Here is a 24,549-nt window from a genome sequence, read left to right on the forward strand (position 1 = left end):
CAACAATGCTGATACACGCAGTCTTGAGCACATGCGGTTTCAAGGCAGTAATTTACGAGAGAAATCTCTCACCACTCTTATGTGCCAACTCGGCATTTCTCGAACCCTCTTGGAACAATTTTATGTATAGTTTCTGCTTCTGCCCACTCACAAGCAGTTTTTATACATTTTCGTGGGCGGCAGCCTACGACGATATATAAGAGCCCCCGACAATGTGATGTCAAGGAAAAATGCAATGCATCACATTTTGGTACATGTCTGCAAGATGACACATAGTTTATTTACATAGTCCGGCATATTGACAACACTATAACAAGCCATGTCAGGTGACGTGGGCTGGAAGATTGGCACAGCTCGGACAAATTCTGGACAATACATAAATAAAACAATTCACTGTTACTAAGATCCTCGGTACAAATAATGCTGTTGTTGACATGTAAATACCCTATTGCTTCTTCTGAAAACACTCCTCAAAAGGGTTTCAAAATGTGCACATGTGCTGACTTCCTTCAAATGAGAGACTGCTGTATAGCAGTCTCTCATTTCGCTTGAAAAACATTTCAGTGCACTGCTGGGCAAGGAATGTGATGTGAAGCTTCAGTGCCTTGCATGTATATCTTGCTGCTGGCCTCAGCTGCAATGTTGATCAGCACAAATGGGCAGAATAACATTTTATAATGTGCCACGACAAAGTAATTATGTTTCAGGTGCATGAAACATGGACAACAATAAAGGAATTTAAGAACATTTACCTGGCACAATTTACAGAATCTTAAACACATTTTCATGGAGCTATCACAGCTTGTCTGAATATAGTAGTAATGGTTATCAGCCTTCAAATTTGTTCGAAGTCGCCAGTTTCAAGTTTAGAGCACACCAGCAGCCCTCTTCAGGCTAAACCATTGCACAGGCGCATCAAAAGGCATAAGTAAGTGCATGCATAGTCACCATACAAAAAGCAATAAATACTTTCAGCAGTAATATGAGCAAAGCTGCATAGATGATAAACTATTTGCAGAGTATACAAGTACATTATGGAGAAACCTATGGCAGCAAACACTATATGAAAAAAAAAAATTAAAACTTACACACTACATGCAGAAAGGTTGACCGTTGAAGAGGACAAGCATGCGATAGGATAACATTACACAGGTGCTAAAGCCTGTTGGACATACTAGGAATAGTGACGCTCCTTTTGTATCTAAATAATCCGCGGAAAATGACTTTCCAGAGCTCATATATACATAAAATCATTTGTGCTATAATAATGCGTGTATCCTGAAAGCAAAACTACGCGCTTCAATGGTTTCATTCGTGCACTACCAAACATGAAAACACGGTTTTGGTTGCCGACCATGGCTGCTGTTTCTAATGGCAGTGAAATGCGGAGACACACATGCACTTTGAGCAACGTGCATGTTAAAAATTCAAGGTAGCCGAAATTAATTTGCACATTACCACTACAGTGTGATTTACATTAACGCGAAGGTTTGGTATATTAAATGCAGAATTTAATTAATTTTGAATCCTCAGGTGCAAGGAATTCCTGAATGATGCACTGCTCAACGATTAAACTGCAGCTGTGCAGATTCTCACCATACAATTCAAGCTATTCCAACTATCACAATGCATTCTTTCTGTTGACGTGCACTTTGAACAGCAGGACACAGTCACTGGTAGTCGCTCTCTACTTGTTGGCCTTGTGTGTTTTGTCCGAGATACACTGTGCAATTACATGACAGTGGGGCACCTGATCCAGTGATACTGCTGGAATATAGAAAAATACAGATGATTGTTACAACCGTGATATGTGTAAAAATGGACAGCTAATATGTGCTAACAACTCTAGCTGTCGAATTTTCAGAAGCCAATGACAAGTATGAAGAAATCATAAAAAACAAGAAAAAAGGTCTGAACATAGAACCATCAACAATGAAGACTTTAAAAAAGTATTTCATGATATAAATTTATAACTACGATGTTCATTTTGAAGACAACAAACTTCTGCCCAATAGTGAGACATAAGCCAATAAACTGTCTTCTATTTCGACACTTTACACTAGGTGCAAGAAGCCGACCAAAAATGAGTTCACTATGCTACAATCTAAGAAACAAAACAAGTATTTGGGGAGTGTTGCTACCCCACAACTATAAACGTCATCCATCCCACGTACTTTCCTCGCGTTATCACCACGGTCCCGGGACTTCCCGGTCACGAATGACGCGCGTGTTATCAAAGTGACATAACATTCTTGATAGAAAAGTGCCAAGAGCGGGGTTTTGAAAAAAGGAAATGCGAGCAAGCAAGACTTTGATTATTGCTGTGTAGCAGAAATACTCCCAAATACACGATTTGTTCTTAGAGTGTACTCATGTATTTCTATGTTACAAGACAACAGCTATTGTTCATCACTTTAAAGTTATCTAACATAGCCACCTCATCATACAGTGTGAAGGAGCAATTTTGAAGACTTGAAAACACAAAGCAATTATTGGATTATGTGTGTTTTTGTTGCTCGAAACGGTTTTTCCTAACAAAATTACACTTTGCAAAAAAATGCACTTGATTAGGAGAAATGATTGCGAGCAACAAACACACTCATAATCCATAAATGCATGTTAATGGGCTCTTATGGCTTCCACAAACACTCACCATCATTATTGTTGATGTCACTGCCATGCCGGACGGATACGCTGTGTCGTGCTCAGAACACCAAAGGTGCACTGTATGACTTGTCTTGCATGGGTGGGGGCTGCACTGCACTGCTGCTCAGCTGGGCCAAACACGGACAGGAGGGTGAGCACCCATGGCTCTCAGGCATAGCGAGAGTCACCTTCAGAGATCAACAAGCGTGTACTCAGGTCACATACGATTTGTAGAAATAACCGTGCCACTATGCAATTGTGCTGAGAACATGTACGGCGGAAATACAACGTGCCACAACATTGAAAACAGATAAGCTACGGCAGGTAAAATGTGCATTTACTGCTCCTGTGTGGCCTGAGGTTTGAACTAGAGTTCTTTCTCCCTGCATGTTCCGAACAGCCAGGCGATTTTCTCCCGCTTGCTATTTCCATGCAGAGCACTTGATACACTGTGTGAGTGACAAGCACAAGAGCTCAATAAGCAATAAAAGTACTTGTGATATTTCAAAAGCACAACTTTCCAGTCTCACATGTATGGAGTAAAATTCATAAGCTGTAGACTTTACACTTTCGACATTGTCAATTCTATTATAATTTGCTTCTCTTTACGCGTCCAATTAGCATCGCTGTGTGAAAATAATACAAGCATCCACTGTTAGTAACAATGTGTACATTAACCAGTGTTTACTGTGGTTAAACACCTAAAACACCTAAAAAAACTAACCTAGCAACCAGCCATTATGCAGTTTTCTACCCTTGAAGCTCCCAGGCAGAGCACAGTCCATCCAGATGAGGCTGCCATGCGTGCTTCCAGGCCCCTTTGAGGTCGGCTGGATGATGACACCCCCACCGTTGCAAAAGACTTGTAGATTTAAGGAGCACAAGTCCTTCCTATTTCTGTGCAGGTGCTCCAAGTCATAAGGTGGCTTGATTTGCCAGTGCTTGCAATCGATGTATCCCACGACCTTACGAAAATCTGCAATCTGTGAAGAGGCCAAAAAGGATATATTAAAAAAAACCATCATTGAAAGCGCTCTTAAATACATATTTGGCAGAAACACAAAAATTATCACTTAATCATAGCTATCAAATATGCTTTATTCAATTTGAAACAAACTGAAGCCCCATGTAAGCTTTACATACTGTAATGTATATGTCCTGGTAAAGTATAGTGCTGCCACAGCGGTAATCTTCTATAAAAGTAATTTTGCAATATAAAGGGAATTCCTGAAAAAGTGCTAAATAGCTCCTGGAAGATAAATTCGCATCAAATATTTTTCTCTCAACTGTCAAGCGTGGTAAACAGACAGGCTCCTCTTAATAATCAGATAAAAGCCCGCTTAAGCAAAACCATAAAAACTGCTCGTGTACTTGCTCATATTGCAATATATGTATATTGGCCATATATACGTATATACAAAGCGGTAGTAGTACTTTTCGTACTGGAACTTAACATGGGGCGACAGTACATCTGCTGGGATGAAAAACTTACAAACGTGCGTTATAGCACTACACGAATAGCAACGAAATTAGTTGCGCAAGTTCAACTCACCGATGGCACAACGATATTAGCAGCCGTCAGCGTCATCGGGAATGGAATGTGCTCTGCAGCCACAGGCAAACGACGTCCGTGGACTGGAAGCTGCCGTTGACGTAGAAATGCAACGCTAGCAAGACGTGCACGTCCACTGGTGAAGCGTGAGAAATCGCCGTGGGCCGCTGTAGTCAAGGCTCCAGTGCCGTGCAAAACGACACGACAGATGGGCTCGAAAACCTGTAGTTAGCAGGTGCTGGTCTACGACTTCATCCAAGGCAAAGCACCAGTGAGAATTGTGTTCTGTCCGGAGCGAAGCGTGACGTCCACGTGCTTTCGCTGCCAGGTACAAGTCCAAGTTTTCACCGGAGAACAGTCAAGGCATACTGCCAAAGCAGCCACATTTACAGCACAATGTCTCGGCGAGCGAATTCGCTTCGACACGTTATGACGTTCGAATTACGGTTATCACAATAAGGAGAAGCAACGAGTTAAAAAAGAAAGCGCCAAGCCCAGCGCCAAATCCTTAAAGTCCTCATAAAGCACCATCGCAACTTCGTAGGACGAAACACGGTTATCAACGCTTTTAATCTTCTGTCACACGGGCACAGCCTCTTCACAAGTCTTGGAAATGTCAACACAGCACCACTGTTCACAACGCACATCGTTTCACTCCCGAACACTGCATTTGCCTGGACTGCTCACAAGAAAATAGAAGCGCACGGGCTAACCACTGGCGAAGCAAGAACCAAATACAGAGCGTAGTTCATGCGTTACCGTACGGAATCACGGAAGCACGGAATCACTCATGTAACGCGCCAAAATGCTGTCAATTCGCAATGCCGCACTGCACCTTACTGAGACTCTGGAAAGCGATGCAAACGAACTGTGTTACCGACATTCAAACACACATTGCAGGCTCCTCCAGTGCTAGTTACCGTCGGTACACAGGCGCCGATCCCCGCTTCATAAACACTCCGTGGCACAGGCTTCGCTACGTTTCACGGCACACCAAGAGACACTGCCGTCGGTCTTCACACTGCTTGCGCGCACCGGAAAAGCAGCGGTATTCACAGCACATCGAGTCGAACGCTGAAGGAACTCATGCGGTTGCGAAAATCGGCGCCGACACCTACAGTTTACGGCGCCATGTTGTTCTTACAAACTGCGCAGCAGGGGGTAGGCGCTAAGACAACTTAGAAAAAGCTCTTTCGCGTTGATCGCGAGAAGATAAAAAGTTCTCTTATGTGCGAGGGGGAAGATATGACGAACACGACAGGAGCGCGCGATGAAAGAAGTGTTTTGTCAACGTCATAAGATGGGCTGTTGTAGAGAGTACTGCTTCCCAACCAATCACGAGTTGCGCCTCTCGCCCAAGCCGTCGTCTGCTATCGTTTGTCGTGTGCTACGATAGTAGCCTCCTGCGGGGGTTTCGCCTTATCTACGCGATGATTTCTAGGTCAAGCTGACGCTTATGAGCACAAAATACATTTATTAGTGGGTGAAGCCACCTTCAATTGATATTCTCACGCCATGTTAAATGGCAGTTAGTAATCAAAGGGACGTGAATCCGGCAAAGGCTTGTTTATACTCGAGAATCGTGAGCCTTCGCACATATTTTTGATGTCATTTCAAATTACTGGATCCATTTACTTCTGACTGCTCGCCGTATAAACGCGTTCCGTTTCGGTTTCCGAACAGTGAAGATCGAAAAGCTTGATTTGTTTGAGATTTCATGCATAATCTCGCACATCTATAATATGCTGGGTTTTGCAATGTACGAGCCCGCTCTGGATCGACCCAAAGCGCATAGCGACAGCTGCGTTTCAGCGATCGTGCCTATTGGGCAGTTAAAGCCTATCCAACTAGACAAGCTGTGGAATCACATAATAGGCTTTAATAACGGCTAATTGAAATGCTACGCTCAATTTTGTTTCCAATAGCGTGGAGCTGATGTGCTCCTCTGAACCTCTTTGGTGGTGGTTTCGACCAATGCTGCGTACATCATGATAAGTTGGACGTCTCATTGGAGGAAGTCGGACGCAACACAACAACATAACAAAAAAATGTTGACCAAATACCGCGCCGCTTTCGACTTCATCGACCATTCATGTAGACCTTTGGTTTTAATCCAACCACAAGTCTTTGCATGCATAATGTTTCGCCATTGACACCCAATAGGCTTCTTTAATTACTGCGACTCCCAGTTTACTGGACGACTACGAGTGCCAATACAGTCCATAGCGTACAAGCGAAACAACACACGAAACTCAAAGCACCGAAATAAATTAAAACGTACCAGCAATCATCAAGCAGCCTTAAATGGCCGTGAATTAGCTCAAAATTAGCCACGGCACCCAGATACCCGCCGCAGTTGCATGTTCTAAACAGCCATATTGTTCGTAAGAGTGGTCCGGACCACTCTTGGGATTTTCTCGTAGCCACGCTGTTTCCGCGCAATTTTTTTGCTTCGTGAATCCACTTACGAGCCTTTTTCAGTGACGTCACCAAATATAGCAACTGCATCACCATCGCTGACATGTTCCTGGACAGTCACAGCGCGCTTTACCACAGCGGCCGATGTGATAACGATGGCCTCTTACGACGTTTTTTTCGCTTCGTGAATCGACTTACGCGACAAAATTTCTCTTACGCGACAATTTGCTCGTAAGTGAGTTTTGTGAATTCGGCCCCAGCTTTATAAAATTGTTACTTGGGATTCCTGCAGCAATAATGCAGTGATTAATATTTCTGACCATGAAGTAACGGCAAAAGTAACGTCCGTTACTTTTTTTCGGTAAATGTAATGGTAACACGTTAACTTTTTTAAGAGGTAACGTAGGACGGTAACGCGTTCCTTTTTTGTTAGCGTAACGGGTAACGTATTTAGTTACTTTTTCTCAGTAATGCCTACAACACTGACAATTATAGATACTTATTTATGCTACGGGCGATGCAGCGATGGCGTAGTGGGTAGAACATCAGCTTCGCATGCAAGAGGTCCGTGGTTCGAATCCCGGTGCCGGACAATTCCCAACCGGATTTAAAAAAAAATCCGCGTGATGATGGAATTGTGTAAAAAGGCCTGGGGTGCAGCCTCACTGGCGACCACAGCCAGCAATGCACTCCCTCACCAGAGCAGGATTGGCCACCCTGGTGTAGTACTTGGCCACTACCTCCCACATGAATACACCAATTAACCCTCGGCCCTCAGTCCCCAGCGGCTGCGAAGCAACTGACCAAGGTGGCGGTCAGACCTGCGACGCAGCAGAGGGTGCTAAGAATCTCTGGGTCCGGACAGGCCGCCATTGGAATCTGAACTTGGCTACATATAACGCTAGAACTTTATCTAGTGAGGCGAGTCTAGCTGTACTATTCGAGGAATTAGAGGGTGTTAAATGGGATGTAATAGGGCTCAGTGAGGTTAGGAGGCCACAGGAGGCTTATACAGTGCTGAAGAACGGACACGTCCTATGCTATCGTGGCTTAGCTGACAGAAGAGAACTAGGAGTGGGGTTCCTTATTCATAAAAATATAGCTGGCAATATAGAGGAATACTATAGCATTAATGAGAGGGTGTTATGCATCGTGATTAAGTTTAATAAGAGGTACAGGATGAAGGTGATACAGGCCTACGCGCCTACATCCAGCCATGATGATCAACTGGTTGAACGCTTCTACGAAGACGTACACTGCAAAAACTGTCCTTTAGATTCCTTCAGATCCACGAACAAGATCTACGTTCTCATTATATGGAAATAGGGAGTACATATTCGTAACTGCCAACGGACATATTGCTTTATTTTCATTTAGGGAGAGAGTGTTTTAGAGTCCTAAAGAAAAAGAAAGTCCTAAAAGTCCTAAAGTCGAAAAGTCTTAAAGTTGACTGCGCTGTTAAGTTATTTTCCAACCAAAGACCGTCACGTGGCTACTTTTATTGCGATAGCAATTATATCGGCACTCTCGACGGGTTTTTGTCGTCGCCGTCATGTTCAGTATAAAGTCCAAATTGATAACATCCCACCGCGCATCGTAGGTTCTACCCGTGAGTAAAAGCTCGCGAGCAGCGGCGACGATAGCGGCTGATGCAGAGATCAAACGAGCTGGCCTATCTGCGTCACTCGGAGGGCGCATGCGATAACATCCCCCCGCGTGTTAGACCTGCCGTCGATGCTGCTCAAGCAGAAACGAAACGCCCCGCCCGTCTTGAATGAGCATGGAGGGATGCGAGGGGGGGGGGGTGCTTGAGCAGCAACTGCGAACTTTGATCCTAAAAGCGCGTTCACGATCGCTTGCGCGCTCGCTATCTCGCAGGCATCAGCAAACGGCTCGTATACTCTTTTACGCGCGCTCTCAACGCGAAGAGACTGCGAAAAGCGCACCTCTCCCTGGAGCGGCCGTATTCTCTTACACCAACGTTTTGTATAGTTACGCGAGATCGGATCCAAAACAGTTAGCTGCCAGCCTTCCTTCGTATAACATTACAATTTGTTGCCTTTGCATTCATTGCTTCGCGCTTGCGGTGAAACTGTGATCTTTTTTTCTTCAGACACGATGCGTTTACAGAAGGCCTGGGGAGCGTGCAACTACCACTGTTCTCTATGTGAGCGGTTTAAATCTTTAACCTTTTTTTCAGGTCAACCGAGAGTGGTTAAATTTGTTGCTTTGTGCATGTTACTCTCGCGAGCAACGAGGGTAGACAATATTTTGCTGCCGTCCTGACATACTGGCAGACTGTCTGCGTCTGTTTGCCGCGAAGTAGGCATGTGCGAATATTCGAGCACTAGGAATGTTCGAAGGAATATTATAGTATTCGAATTCGCTTCGACACGAATTTAAGGTTCCGAAATTTCAAAGTATTCATAATGAACGAATAGGCGTATATTGGATGGCATGTAACCCACCTGTGAAGGTGGTTTCACTGCAGCCTGAAAATGCAATGCCATGAAAGCACCTAACCAACAAAATTGCGCAATGCCGCGAAGCCCCACTTCAAGGTTAAATTAACATATTACTCCGACATAGATTAATCATTTTCAGGGCCGTAACCAGAAATCTTTTTCGGGGTTCAACCATACTTTATGTATGTTCGTGCGTGTGTTTGTATGTGTGCGTGAATATATGCGCAAGCAAAATTGAAAAATTTCGAGGGGGGGGGGGGTTGAAACCCCCAACCCTCTTCTTGGCTACGCCCCTGATCATTTTTTAAGTTTAAAAGCTTGTTATACGGGCTTATATGTTATGATATGTTATATGTATAGTAACTTTATAGTGTGACGTATTTTATCGGTTATAACTTGCATCTTACTGAAATTGAAATTCTGCTACTATTTGATGCTACTAAACGCCACTAAACGTAGCGTTTAGTAGCGTAGCGCTTAGTTTAGTAGCGTTTACTTGCAGCAAAAAGAATGACAGTCGCACATGCCTCGTTCCAATTTAAAAAAAAAACGCTGTGCAGGTTAGTTGGGCCTCGACAATATTTATGCTAATTTTTTTTATATAATGTGTGATGCATACTATTCGAACTATTCGATTCAAAATTATTCGAGGTAATCACTGTTCGCTTCGAACCTAAAATAAATTTGCTTTTCGGACATCCCTACCGCGAAGGCTTCTGTGCGGCGTTCCACGGTGCCTAATAGACAAGGACACAAGGAACATGCGGCGCTGCTTCGTATTGGTGAAAAGCGTCCCTTTATGAAAGCCTCCTTTCGGGACTGTGGCACGGGAGTACAAACCGGTTCGCTGCAGCGGCGGCGGCCTGCGCATCAGCTTCTCTGCAGTGCACGATTGCTAGCGGCGTTTTGAAAACAGATGAGCAACTCCGCCACATAAAAGTAACATTTACAGTAACTCTAGGGTGCAGTAAAGCTTTAGGGTGCAGGCGCTCGCAGCGACCCGTAGCGGCTGCCGCTACGGTCGTCGAAAATTAAAGGGGGGAGGGGGTAAGGGCACCGGTACCCTGTTCCTCTTAGATCCGACCCTGGAATTTTCGTGGTTGTTGCAATTTCATTCCGAGCTGCGTCTTGAGAGGTTCGTGCATGCTCGCGTGCGACTGCAAATCTTTCTAGCCTCTCCAACGCAACATGCCTAAAAAGAAAAAGACAACCTGTTCCATGACGTTATGCAAAAGAACTCGTGCAATGAAAAGGCATCGATTCTCATTCAGAGCTTCTACGGATCCAGTATGCCTGCAAGAGTGGGCGTGAAACATCAAGGGAGGTCCCTCATGTGTACATAAATTTCATTTGACTGTTCGCTGATTCTTACTTTTAATTAATTATTTTTCTTTTTTATATGCACCTATCTTTTCCTTTCACTGTTTACATTCTGCGCGAAAATATCTGTCTTTGCGTCTGTTCATTTTATTTTTGTTCTTGATGTAACCGCTATAATTGTCAATGAATATTTCAATCATTGTACTCAAACATTACTGCGTGAAAAAGAATGTTAATCAACTAGAACGGAAACCCCGAATTTCCTATATGTTTGTTCTCTACGCCAGCATGTGCCGTTCAGAAGAAGCTAATCTGCCCGCATAGTCTCCAGAGTTTTCTTTTCTTCGTTTTACAATTTATCAGCGCCATGTGTGGCCTACACGACGAGCTTATACCGCAACAAAAAGCTTGGCTTCAACGGGAAACTCCACAGAGCGCAGGCTCACACGCGCGAAAGCACGCCAGCGAGCGGCAGCGCTGTCTGCACGCTGGATCGCGCAATCTTTCCACCTGGCAGGCGCGCTCACGACACTAAGGAGACCTTCCTAGCCCGTATAGTTCTGCGTTCTTCGTGTGATCGTCGTGCCGAGTTCTGTTTGTGCGGTCGACTTTTAACGCGCTGCCTCGCATTGTGTGTATTGTGTGTTGTATTTCGTGGTTACTGACGTAAGCGCAACTATACGCGGTACCAGGCAAATAGTCACCAGATGCCGACCGTGCGACTTGAATCTCTGCGACTGCTTTGTTCGGTGTGACCGACGGACGCGATTCATAGTTTTGAAGAACACCTTCAAATGTTTCCGCACGTCAGTGAGTAGCAGCGCCGCAATCCTTTGTCGACGACGCGTTCTGTCGCCCTGGAAAATGCTTTGACGCTCGGGGACGGCCGGTAGCTCGGCGATTCCTCGCTTGGCGCACCATTGGAAACCGGCGGTCATCTAGCAGTGTACGCTGCCAGCGTATTTTTTATTGCCAGAGGTAAGTGAACGTTACGCTTCGTACATTATGAGTTATTGTTATTGTAGTACGCCTTGTCGCCGAAGAAAATCGCATAACGTGTTGGTAGTGTATGCGGTTGTAGTTGTGAGGATTCTGCTCGCGCATGACATTTGTCAAGAACGTAGTCGGTAGTGTTATAAAGTTTTGGTAATTAGCTCGCTTGCACGCACTGCTCTACGCTAATATTTGCTGAAAGGAGACAACATTTTTGTCAGGCTCACCATTGTCATGCGTTTTATGCATGTCTCTCGACAAATTACTTGGAGTAACGCCGTGAAACCGAAGCTTCAACATCCATTTCGTTCGCACGAGCTCTGAAGGAATAATCATCAGCCACCGTGTGAATCGTGTACAGTGGGAGAAATATAGTGTATTTAGGGATGTTTTCTTTAGGCGTGCATTTTATTTGTCATTATGTAACGTGACCCTCAAAAGCGTTAGGTTAGCATTCTTGGACATTGCTTATCATCTTTCAAGCAATAGATAACATAGATTAGCTAAAAATGCAATTTCTGCAGCATGACATTGTATTTTGTTCAGTTGGTTTGCCCCATTTTTATCCTTTATGCACGTTGACCTAATTTGACAAGCCGTACTTTCAGCTGAATTTTCAATTGCTTATGGCACTATATGTGCGTCCGTGTATTGAAGTCCCACCTCTCATCGCATAATAATAGCTTGTGAAGAACAACGCTTGTCTTTAATTAGCCATTTGTCAGAGCTCTTCCTCCCTCCTCAAAGGGCAAGGTGCTGCTGGCACACCTGGTTCGGCTTTTCTTAACCTTTTTTTTTTTTTTTAATGCTGAAGTTTTTTGCAACGTACTGCAGGTAGCAAACAGCAGTGCCTCGACAAACAGTGGAGTGCTGACCATGCAGTCCAGAAGGTGGCTGAGGCAAGTATGCTATAGGAGGTGCTTATTCAGGCAGAAGAAATAAGCATCTGTAGCCAACGTAAAGGTAATGTACAAAGTTCCATTTAATGAAGAAGAATCTTGTTTTGAGCTAGTCATGTCGAAGGGAAACAATGAGCGCTAGATAAATGAGATGGAAATGCAGAGTAACAATGTTATGTATGCCAGCAACCAACTTAAGTTTATTCATGCAAAAGGGTTATTTCCAACTGGTTCATTTAGGGGAAGAGCCCACAGTTTCCACGAATGGGCATACCTGGTAGCCGTTGCACAACCTGTTACTGTGTTTTCGCACTCATTATTATGTGCCACTTACTCTTGTGACGTTCCACCAAGGTGAAATTACTTCACATAAACAGCAGCGAGAAGGCTCTTGCTAGCCAGTTCAATTAAGACAGCGTTACCGTAGCTTTTAGTTCCAGTAAACCAGCTAAGCTGTATAGAAGAGCGTACTTCATGTTTGTCACCATGGACAGTGCATTTTGCCTGGGAACATGGCTTAGTTTTGCAAAGGAAAATGTTGCCTTTCTGTAAAACGTGGTACTGGGAAATGGCATTGTGCCAAAAATATTAAGGTTTATGACTTCTTGCAGCACGCATTGTTGTACAGGGATGTTAGCGTTTTCATAAATGCAATGCATGGTGCTTGAAGAATATAGCGGCCCACTTTAAAATTTATAACTTCATGATTTCAGTATCTGGGACAGACTTTACTGCATACGATTTGTTTCTGGAAAGCTTCAACCTATCTTGCAATTCTTCAAGGCCAATACTGAATTTGCTGTGTACATTTGGCTGCACATTCTCATCACTTATGCTAAACAACAGGCTTGAGTGATGTGTGGAATTCCTGTCAATCAATTTTATTGATTACCTCGGACGATCTACTCTGCTTCCCACAGTTATTGGGTGCTTTGTGTGCATGTGCTATGCATGCTAGAAATGAAAACAGGGAATGCAGCTGGCAGCATCAACGAGTACAATGCCCATAGGCTATTATGAGGTGCGAAATGTTGCCACTGCTAGAATTTACATTATGTGTGCATGGTACAGCTGATTGTGTAATTTAGCACTTTCCAGCTACGCAGTTGGAGCGGATGTCGATCATGTTTATTGTGGTATGGCACGGCCACCAAGTTCGTGCATTCTGCATACCAGGAAACCTGACACGAAGCAACGTATTGCTGTGATGGCAGCTAAGTGAGAACGAATGAGTTTGTCTTCTCTGTACATTTGTCAATATCATTACACAGGCTTGTTAAGTGCATTCAAGCGGCTTTAGCAATGCACTTGCAGCTACAGAGCCAGTAAAGGCAGCCAATTTCATCATCAGAGTTCACTCTGCAAATCCCACTTTCCATAAAGGGCATTGTTTTGTGATAGCTTAAGGTCAAAACTTGCTCAATTAAACACTTCTTGGTGTCTGACATTACATGAATTATGATAATTGTTATATCTCATGTGAAATTATGCCATTGTTTTTTTTTTCATATTCTTACTTTGCATACACACTTTACGACTGCACCCTCCCCAACCGAATCTTTACTAGTGCTACATTCTGTTATGGGTGAAAACAATTATTGAACTAAAAACCAGACCAAGGAAAGCAGTATGATGCCGTGTAATGTAGGAGGATGCCGCTATAGCAGTGTTTAGTCTAGAGCTGAATTTAATGAGAAAGGGCAGCAATGTAGGTCATCTGTGGATATTTGCAGACCATAATTGTGTTGTGGTCATTTTGTTATCGCAGGAAGCATCTTCAAAAAGCAGTGCTACAAGGATGTGAGCAGCAGTTTCCCTTCAACGAACGGGTCAAATTCATGGAAGCCACGTGCCTGCTGCTTCTGGCCTACACAAACATGCAGCCACCATAGTAAAGTTCTTGCAAAGGTGTGAGACATCCCTATGCTGCATGGATTGAGCATGTTAATTGCCTGTTTTTTATAGCTTATAGTAATATGTCTAGAAGTGTACTTCCTTCTAGTGTATATTTACATTCTCTTAAAGGGCCAGTCAGCAAGCTCCGACTTCTTTTTTTTACACCTCCCAAACAAGCTCGCTAATTCGTACAGAGGGCCGCAGGAATCACATTGTCCGAATGTCAGACACTCCACTTCTAAAAACAATAACCGCACCTCCTCTTCAGCGCTTTACCAGTCCTCTTTGCTAGCGAAGTGGTGTAATGTTGCCTATGAGCAACATTACACCACTATGAGCAACAGCGTTACTTAATGTTGCCTATGAGCAACATTAAGTAACGCTGACTGTTGAATAGTCCTCTGCAATACGAAACGGCATTTTGGCTTTGTGATGATGCAGTATCTGTGGTTGTCACAAGAGTTGCGAATTGGTTTATCTCGCCAGTGCTTTTACTGTGCTTCCTCACCGCACCGCTCTGGCACAGTGGCACATCGAGGAAGCCCCTCTTCAGGACGGTCAGGCTGAGCGAGAAACTGAAACCAGCTGGAATGTTCGTTCTATCCCCTGTGGCTTCATTATTACACCACTTAATGAAAAAATTCATGTGACAACATGTTCACGTTGTGCAAGCGTGCAGTTGTCACAAATTTTAGACTCCGGGGTTGTTTAGGGGCCCTTTAGCCTTAAATTATGAATGGTAAATTCACACGTCACGTGGTTTTCTTGCTTTATTTTTTGCAATGCTGATTTTTAAAATAGCATGTCAGCTTCTGTGAGTGGTAATTTATACATTTATCATACAAAACATCCTGCTATATTCAACAAGTGTTATTATAGATTTTTCATGGCACCAGAGCCACCTGCTTTTTGCCGTGTGGCAGCTACATGGAAGTTCATTGCTATGCTGCTTTGTTTAACTGATATCTTTTCAATCAATGCGTTTCACAGTCCAGGGTGTTTGGTGTATTTGCATCTTGATGTGTTTAATATCATACAAGTGATGGATTTTTTCTGTCTTCTAGTGTTTACTTTGCAGCTATTTAACTGTGGTTTTCAGGGGCATATCTAGACAGAAACATCAATTCTGCTAAGCTTTGGTTCGAAAAGAGACGCTGAACAGGAGTTCCTTAGGTGCATGCCCTGAGCACCAGCCCTTTGGATTACAGAAATATCTAAACTGCATAATGTCTGCAGCTCCTTGCTTAATTGCATGTCTTTCTTCAACCTACAGCTCTTTCCATAATCCTTAACATTAACCTACATTACCAAGTGAACATCCCCCGCTGCAATACAGTGGTTATAATGGTCAGCTGCTGATCTGAACTGTGCGGGTTCGATCCTTGATGGAGTGGTTGCACTTTCGGTGGAGGTGCAAATCCTAGAGGTTCCTGTGCTTTTAATTTCACGTTTACATACAGAACCCCATTGTTATTATTACATCAGCAAGTGGACAGAGTGGTAATTCTAGATTGTATACATATTTAGTATAACAGACAGCTGAGCTGGTTGGTAGGTATTCATGTTAAAAAGGCAGGGCATGCAAACATGGACACAAAAGAGAAACCAAGACACCACTAATGCCAACTGGAAAGGTGGACAGTGGCACAAAATAAAGTAGACACAGAAACTTATCTGTGCATGCCCAGGCAAGAGGCGATACCTATCAATCTGGCACGCGCGATAGTCTACGTGAGAGATAACTGCTCAATCATTTGATTTCTTCTTTATGCTAGTTAATCGACGGTTGGCTCTCTTGTGCACTGCCATTATCGATATGCCAGGCCTCAACAATTGGACGCATTTCTTCATTCATGTGCTTGTACAAAACTGCATTCATCGAATTTTGGCGTGCATTTACGCTCTCAACAATGTAAAGGTAGATTAGGTGATGAGCCTCCAGTTAGTGATCTCAGCGTTTTAGGTGTCTTGACTCTCTTGTGTCCATGTTTGCATGCCCCATCTTTTTAACATGTATTCATATAGTGCGTAAGAGAAATAGGTTATCTAGTGAGTTATTTGGAAAGTAAGTTTAGGGCGAACACCAATATAGCAGTGTAAATTAAATTTAAGCGATGAATGCATCGGGCTGGATTAGGAAACAATATAATGGCGAAATATAGCCGTTTGCTCTTTGCTTATACTTGTCTCAGTTTCTTGTCTCGTATGCTTTGACAATGACCAGGTGTCGTGTTGGATGCTACCTATTGGTTATGAGCTATACATAGACAAAGCAGAGGCTGTTTGGATGCTTTCTAAACAGCTACCTCATGGGGAGAGAAAAGTTCATTTGGGTTATGTGAGGCATGCTAAAAAAAAGTCGACTTGTTTCTGATGTTTTTGTTTTCCTGGCAGACATTCTACACGAACTTGCCCAAAGGCGGAAGGAAGGCACGCACAGATGGACGCACAGAAATCATGGGGCTGCCGTAGAAGCTGTGAATGAGCATTAACCTGTGAGTATGTGTCTTAAACATTTTGCTGAAGCCTTTTATTTTGGCTGAACATTCTTATCGATGCTTTGTATTCCCTGATTTGTAGTGCAATATTGTTACACCCTGTTGCTTTCACAACAGAGCTCTTTAGTCTGGTACAAGGCCCAAAAAGTTCGACCTAGATGACCAAATTGCGGCAGCTAGTTGTTTCCACAATTAATGCATTAGTGTAAAAAACGCAATAGACGGAGCACAAGAAAAAGGAAGACACAAACAGTGCTGTGCTCGTGTGCTCAGTCTTCTGCACTGCTTTGTTTACGCTCTGTCATACCAACACACACAAGCATCCATTTTAGCTTATGTAGTAGTCTAGCTCATACACTTGGTAACGTTCTCCAACGGCAGGATTACCGGATATCTGGCTTGTGAAGTCAATCTAAAGTGCATGCCTGTTCGTGTAGACTTGTGTGCATCCACCATTGAGATGGAAATGCAGCTGTGTTTTAATATTTTAGCCAGTATAGCTCGTGAATGGAATTTGGAGCTGTGACAGCAACACTTTTATAGGGGGTGAGTTACTAAATTATTGTAGACTTGTGTGCATCCACCATTGTGATGGAAATTCAGCTGTGTTTTAATATTTTAGCCAGTATAGCTCGTGAATGGAATTTGGAGCTGTGACAGCAACACTTTTAGAGGGGGCGAGTTACTAAATTATTGTGTATTTCTCGATGTTTGCATGTTATAAAAACATAGCTGGTTAAAATTAGTCCAGATTTTACGCTATTTCTTAACATATGACCTTCCGCACTGTTCGAAGGCATTGAACCATATGAAATGCTTTGTGCCTTTGTGTGTGTGCCGAAGGTTAGGAGTCATTATACTAGAGATAGATAAAAATAGGTCAGAGGTTAAAGTAAATTTTTCGCAATCAACTTCTTGTGGGCAGTTATTCAGAGCAGGGTTTTGAAGTAATTTAGCAATACAAGCAGATTAGTGCTTCATTTTAGTGTCTGACAGTGCACACTGTTTTATTTTAGTACCTATTTGGGTCATTTCACGCCAGTGTGCCAGGTCATTTTTTGACCATTTCCAATATTTTGTAAAACTGGTGCTGTTATGTTTCAGTGTGGGAAGTAGTCATCCAAGCGTTATTTTCGGGGAAAGAATTGCATGATGCAGCAAAGACCTTTCAAACTTCGCATGCAGAAATGAAGCTGTGTCAGGCAAATTAATTGACACATGGTTATTGCGTCGAGCTATTACTACAAAGCATTTGTTTCTTTAACATAGTCACCAATCTTTCATGACTATGATAGTCGAATTTATTTTGATTTCAATTTATGCTCTTTGCAGTCGTGAGGAAACATTGCAAAATGCACCATTTTTAAGTATATTGTAAAAAAGACTGAATGTTTCATGTGAAATATATTCACAGTATGCGTTCAGTGCATATACCAAGGGTTGAAAATGCTGCTGGCAAAAAGAAGCAAAAATGTCTTCAAATTGGCACTTGGAAGAAGTAGTGTTTGAACCCATATTGCGGGCTCTCTTTCACTGTGTAGCAATCCCAGCTAAAATGTTGCCTACACATCATAGTGTGCTTTCCTCGTGCGATAATTTAGACAAAGTTTTTAAGGTGTAATATTATCTTCAAGCGAAAAATAATTTTTTCAAATGAAAAATAACAAGGCTGTGGGAAGTTTCTTGGAGCTTTGCCTTCACTGCACAGCACATCATTGTTCTTGCATGGTATTTCAGACAGAAGTATTGCTTAAATCTGCAACATTTAGACTTGCACTATATGAGCACAGGGGCACCCGCGTGAATCCTGTGCCAATGTGCTGTGCAGCGAAGGTCAAGGAACGAGACTCTGTGCAGGAATCACTTCAGTAAATTTTTCCTTGCTTACAACCAAGCAGTATATATTTTTTTTTAATGGAATATAAATTGCCAGCAAAGTATACCACACAATAATGTCTTGGCGACATTTCTGTTTGGAATGCTACATAGCAAAAGCTAAGCTGCAATATGGGTCAAAAGCTATTTTTTCCGACTGTTACAGTTTGGGTGGAACGTTTCTGATTATTTTGTTTTTATAGTAGTTTTATGACAAAGTGGATATCTATTTACTTATTTATTTATTACTTGACAATACTGCTGACACCAGTAAGCAGTATTGCAAAGTGGGCTACAGTGATAAGTTACACATAAAATGATCTTGCTAAGCAAAAACAGGAGCATAACATATACAAAACACAAGATAAACCAAGAACATCTATACAACCGTCTTAAGGAAAATCATAAGGGAACAGCACAAAATACAAAGGCAATGAACTTTGGAAATCAACCTTCGGTATTCCATACGAAAGAATTAGTCTTTCTTCTGATAAATGTTAACATTAGAACTTCAGCATTTTGCAGTGTTTCCTTATGGCTGAAAAAATGTAACTTGAAATGCAAATTAGTAAACTATTTTAGCCATGAAACACTGCCACCTTCAGATTAAAGAAAGAAATATTCTGCATTAAAACGGGAACAAACAGCGCTGGACACGGGACGAAGAAAGAACAATAGACGAGGGTGCTGTCGCCTTCGTCTACCTTTTTTTTCCGTCCCGTGCCCAGCGCTGTTTGTTCCCGTTGTAATCATGTACTAACCAGCCCAGTTAGGTGCTGTCCTGAAATATTTTGCTCTAATTGCTCAAAGCAATAACTTTGTATAAGTTATCTTGCATGACGCAGTTTCACATCTGTAGATGGATGGATGCTATGTGTGTTCCCTTTAAAGCGAAGCATTGACATGCAAGTGGCCAAGCTCAATTTTTGAATTGGCTTAATGCCTTTCCTACCTGAATTAAATTTCTTTCCTTAAAAAAACTTATAATAGGTAGCTTATTTTTCGGCATTGTACAAAAGACCCTGCAAGTTTGTTTTTGGCTGCTCTCGCTGCTTTTCCACTACCAATCCTCCATCTGTCTTTTACTGATTTCTCTTGTGGATGTGTTCATCTTTATCAAGCTTTCTCTAAGCCTAGGGCTTCATGAGAGCTAGTTCCCAACACGTACATGGGTGGACATTTTTACATTTATTTAAAAGGTGGTCCGTCATTTCCATATCTCTCTCACAATCAGTGCATGTGACGCCTACTTACTGGATCTCACTTTACGACTGCATATTCTAAGACAAGATTAACTCGCTTCAGACATTGCACTAGCTTATCATATGCTTCCCTCCTTACTTCGTCCTTATTCTTGCGATAGTTACTCAGAGCTTTTCATTTTTAGTATTTGCTATCCATTAAATCATCTCCACCTCTCTGACATTGCATCTAACGCTTATCGTGCATGAAGTTTAATGCATGCTCTCAGCATCACGAAATTTCGTCCTGGAAATTAGCACTTGACTACAGGTATGATCTTTTTAGCAGCATGATCTTTTTCAACAGCAAAGGAGTTCGTTAAAAAACCACCTTTTATACTTAAAATGGGGATGACTAATTCCATACCTCGTTTATTAAAGTTAACCTCTTTCAATTTCCTTACGCTTGTTCTTTGTGTTGTGCTTGCCTCATGGTTTGCAGTCTTTATGGATCTGGTATATTTAAAGAGTTGAATAGCCAGTCACCTGCTTATGACACTGCAGCTTAAGTATTGCACCCACTATCATTGCCATAGTAGCATTTGGTACAGTAGAGGTTTGTAATGAATGTAACGAGATGTGCAGCTCATGAAATAATTGTTGAACAACGAATGTTGTTGGAGCTAGTGATTCAACAAGAGGACTCCTCTTTAGAGGGGCAACGAATTGCATCAAGGTTGCTGCAACAACTTAGACACATCAATTTGTTGAAACATTGGCTCCAACAACACGCTTTGTTCAATGGTTTGACATTTATTCAAGCCGCCATCTTCAGCTCAACTTTTGTCGCGTTAAGATGTACAGGATATACAACTGTCATGTTTTCTGATAGAATTCAAGAGCTATTGACAGCAAGCCTTGCTTCTCAATTTAATTCTCATCCTTTACGTTTACGCTTTAATCTTTGTCATCTTCAGCCTTATTATATGTGCACTGCAGCAGTAGCCCTTCGCAGTGGTCTACAATTTGCCTCGTCTTGTGCGAGCCGATTCCATTTTATACATGCGCAATTCTTCATTTCTTCACCCACATAACTCGGCTTTCTCGGCAGCATTAAGTACGAAAATTGTAACTGTTAAGACTTTTACTTCAACATCATGACAATAATTGAATAGAATTGGTAATGCACGTAAATAAATACTCTTGCAGTTAGAACGTAGTGTGTTTAACCCTGAGTTCTTGTGTACTATAGCAATAAGTCTTCGTGAAATCATGCTGCTTGTTCTTCATATAATTAGAACGAGTCCAGAAATATCTGCAAAATACCGTTTCTGCTTTTTTGATTTCTGAAACAGTGATGCTAAGGGAGGCCATGTGCACATGCACCATGGCAATGTTTAAATGTGTATAAATTCTGAACATTGCTGTTGCTCTAGGTGTTTTCTTTCACTTCCTTTTCAGACGTACAGAAAGGAGCGAAGTGGAGCTGTCCATGGGCCGTGCACACAGTTTCATAAGCAGGCTTGCAACACTTTTGACAAATATGTTCCTGAATACATCTGCCAAAGTGGCATTTAAAGAAGCATGTAGTAGTGTACTTCACTGTTTATTTGGCATGAAGCAGCAGGTATGCTTCCGTCATCAGCAAGTTCACACAGTACAGTGCATCTACACATGGCATGCTACCCCCACATCTACCAGCTCGGGATGTGTAGCTTGATTGTAAAATGTTTACTTTGACTTAACACAACAATTATTAACAAAATGACATGAAAGTTTTGCCACCTATGCAGGCGACATTCTCAGTATACGCTGCCAAATATAAGCGGAGTTTGACCAGTCCATTAGTCGCACATTTCCTTGTAAACATCTCGTAGAGGGCTGCTGTTGTTGTTGCAAGCCAATGCGCCGTGATGAATGAACCATGATTCCAAGATTTTTCTTTTCCTCCGACCTTTGTACACGAGGTAGCATCGTCGAATTGATTAGGTCAAAGTTATGCCTTGTCATTCAGCAGCGTTCAACAAGCTCTGTCTTAGAACATGTTGCATGGGTGGTTTTCGCAACATCCTCTTTGTGTTCTTTAACCTTCGATTACCTTCTTCAACCCATTTCGCCTATGCAAGTTGTGTCGCAATCCCCACATTGTACTTCGTAGATGATCCCGCTCTAATCTTCGGCGGTGTTTGTGTATACCTTGTCCTTAGGACATGTGTTCACAAAGCCCAAAGACCGCACACCTGCGGATGATTAGAGCAGGGTATTCTACAGAGTACGTTGTGGGGTTCATGACACCACTTACATCGCTTACAGGAAAATGCCAAAGACGTTCAAAGAACACAAAGTGGGAATGTTGCTAAAGCCACCCATGGAGCGCATTTTAAGACAGCTTGTTGAATACTGCAAGACGACAGGTTATAGCTTCGACCTTAACAATGCGACGATGCTGGCTCAGGAACGAAGGTGGAGGAAAACTATTGGAATTATGGTTCATGCGTCATGAAGCATCTGCTTGAAACAACAACCACAGACCCATACCGAACGTGTGCGTGGACGTATGTGGCTAGTGGACTGGTCGACCTCCGCTCACTTGTTGCCAGCGTATACCGAGACTGCCACCTGCATAGGTGGCAAAGCTTCTATGGGATTTTATGGTGCAGTTGTGGTACAAAACAGTTATTTTGCATTAAGGCAAATGTGCCGTATTATATTGGACAGTACGGGCAGACCAGTCTTTAGTATCTTAACGTAGGAGGCACGTAAGAAGACCTTCTTTGAAGGAAATTGTTTTATTCTGGTCACGGAACAGTGCTCTCATTCAAACAAAGCGACGGAGTGCTTTGTTTTATCTGTGGTAACGAAAGCACTTCGTAAGAAGACTCCTTTTTAGAGAAATCGTTTAATTCGGATCGCGGAAAAGTGCTCGGCACCGCTATACCTTCAGCTTTGTCCGTGTTTAGGGGCCAGATTTTTTGCAGTGTAGAATCAGCAATGAGTAAGGTAAAGACACAGTATACTGTACTGATGGGCGACTTTAATGCAAAAGTAGGCAAGAAGCAGGCTGGAGATCATGCAGTTGGGGAATATGGCATCGGCTCTAGAAATGCCAGAGGGGAGTTACTAGTAGAGTTCGCAGAACGCAATAATTTACGGATCTTGAATACCTTCTACAGAAAACGGACTACTCGTAAGTGGACGTGGAGGAGTCCTAATGGCGAAACTAAAAATGAAATAGACTTCATAATGTGCGACCACCCGGGCATTATACAGGATGTGGAAGTAGTTAACAAGATCCGATGCAGTGACCATAGAATGGTAAGATCTAGAATTCAACTAGACGTGAGGAAGGAACGGCAGAAACTGATACGCAAGAAGCCGATTAATGAACTAGCACTGCGAGGGAAAGTACAGGAATTCAGAGTTTCACTTCAGAATAGGTACGCGGCTTTAACCGAGGAAACCGACCTTAGCGTTGACGCAATGAATGATAATCTGACTAGTATCATTAAGGAGTGTGCAGTCGAAGTCGGGGGTACAGTCGTTAGACAGGACACTGGTAAGCTATCCCAAGAGACGAAAAACCTCATTAAGAAACGTCAAGCTATGAAAGCCTCAAATGCAACAGACAAAATAGAGCTGGCGGAGCTTTCGAAGTTGATCAATAGGCGTAAAGTAGTCGACATAAGAAAGTAATAATAATAATAATATCTGGGGTTTAACGTCCCAAAACCACCACATGATTATGAGAGACGCCGTAGTGGAGGGCTCCGGAAATTTCGACCACCTGGGGTTCTTTAACGTGCACCTAAATCTAAGTACACGGGCCTCAGACATTTTCGCCTCCATCGAAAATGCAGCCGCCGCGGCCGGGATTCGATCCCGCGACCTTCGGGTCAGCAGTCGAGCGCCATAACCACTAGACCACCGTGGCGGGGACATAAGAAAGTATAATATGGAGAGAATTGAGCATGCTCTAAAGAACGGAAGAAGCCTCAAAGCTACGAAGACAAAACTGTGCATAGGCAAAAATCAGATGTATGCGTTAAGGGACAAGGATGGCAATGTCACAACCAATATGGATAGAATAGTTGAGGTAGCGGAAGAGTTCTACAGAGATCTGTACAGCAGCCGAGGCATTCAGGATGATAACGTAAGAAGGAGTAATAGCGCAGAGGAATCTGACATCCCACCAGTATTGACAGGAGAAGTAAAGAAAGCCCTAAAGGGAATGCAAAGAGGCAAAGCAGCTGGTGAGGATCAGGTAACATCAGACCTGTTGAAAGACGGTGGAGAGATTATGTTAGAGAAACTGGCCACCCTGTATACGAAGTGCCTCTCGACGGGGAGGACACCAGAATCTTGGAAGAATGCCAACATCATCTTGATCCATAAGAAAGGGGACGTCAAGGACCTGAAAAATTACAGGCCCATAAGCTTACTGTCCATTGTCTGCAAGCTATTTACAAAAGTAATTGCTAACAGAATTAATACGACATTAGAGTTCAATCAACCAAGGGACCAGGCAGGATTTCGTACAGGATTCTCAACAATAGACCATATTCATACTATCAATCAGGTGATAGAGAAATGCGCGGAATACAACCAACCCCTATACATAGCCTTCATAGATTACGAGAAGGCATTTGATTCGGTGGAGACATCAGCAGTCATGCAGGCACTGCGGAATCAAGGCATTGACGAAGCCTATATAAACATAATGGAAGAAATCTACAGCGCATCCACAGCCACTATAGTCCTTCATAAAGAAAGCGACAGAATCCCAATAAAGAAGGGCGTACGACAGGG

The 24,549-nt window shown here is 42.8% G+C and overlaps 2 long non-coding RNA genes across 3 annotated transcripts; one reads left to right on the forward strand and one right to left on the reverse strand.

Annotated features, from left to right (window-relative positions):
* Positions 1-265: 265 nt before the first annotated feature.
* On the reverse strand, positions 266-5,165 carry LOC125757091 (uncharacterized). The gene is made up of 4 exons (XR_007415043.1): positions 4,199-5,165; positions 3,371-3,629; positions 2,654-2,834; positions 266-1,767 (listed from the first exon to the last, which is right to left on the reverse strand). It is a non-coding gene; the product is annotated as an uncharacterized LOC125757091 (long non-coding RNA).
* Positions 5,166-10,952: 5,787 nt separating this feature from the next.
* LOC125757088 (uncharacterized) lies at positions 10,953-22,043 on the forward strand. 2 transcript variants are annotated; one of them, XR_007415038.1, is made up of 5 exons: positions 10,953-11,379; positions 12,229-12,357; positions 14,062-14,201; positions 16,584-16,684; positions 21,205-22,043. It is a non-coding gene; the product is annotated as an uncharacterized LOC125757088 (long non-coding RNA). The 2 variants fall into 2 exon arrangements; XR_007415037.1 differs by having other exon boundaries at positions 12,229-14,201.
* Positions 22,044-24,549: the final 2,506 nt, after the last annotated feature.

This window comes from Rhipicephalus sanguineus, chromosome 2 (assembly GCF_013339695.2).
Source record: "Rhipicephalus sanguineus isolate Rsan-2018 chromosome 2, BIME_Rsan_1.4, whole genome shotgun sequence".
Lineage (NCBI taxonomy): Eukaryota > Metazoa > Arthropoda > Arachnida > Ixodida > Ixodidae > Rhipicephalus > Rhipicephalus sanguineus.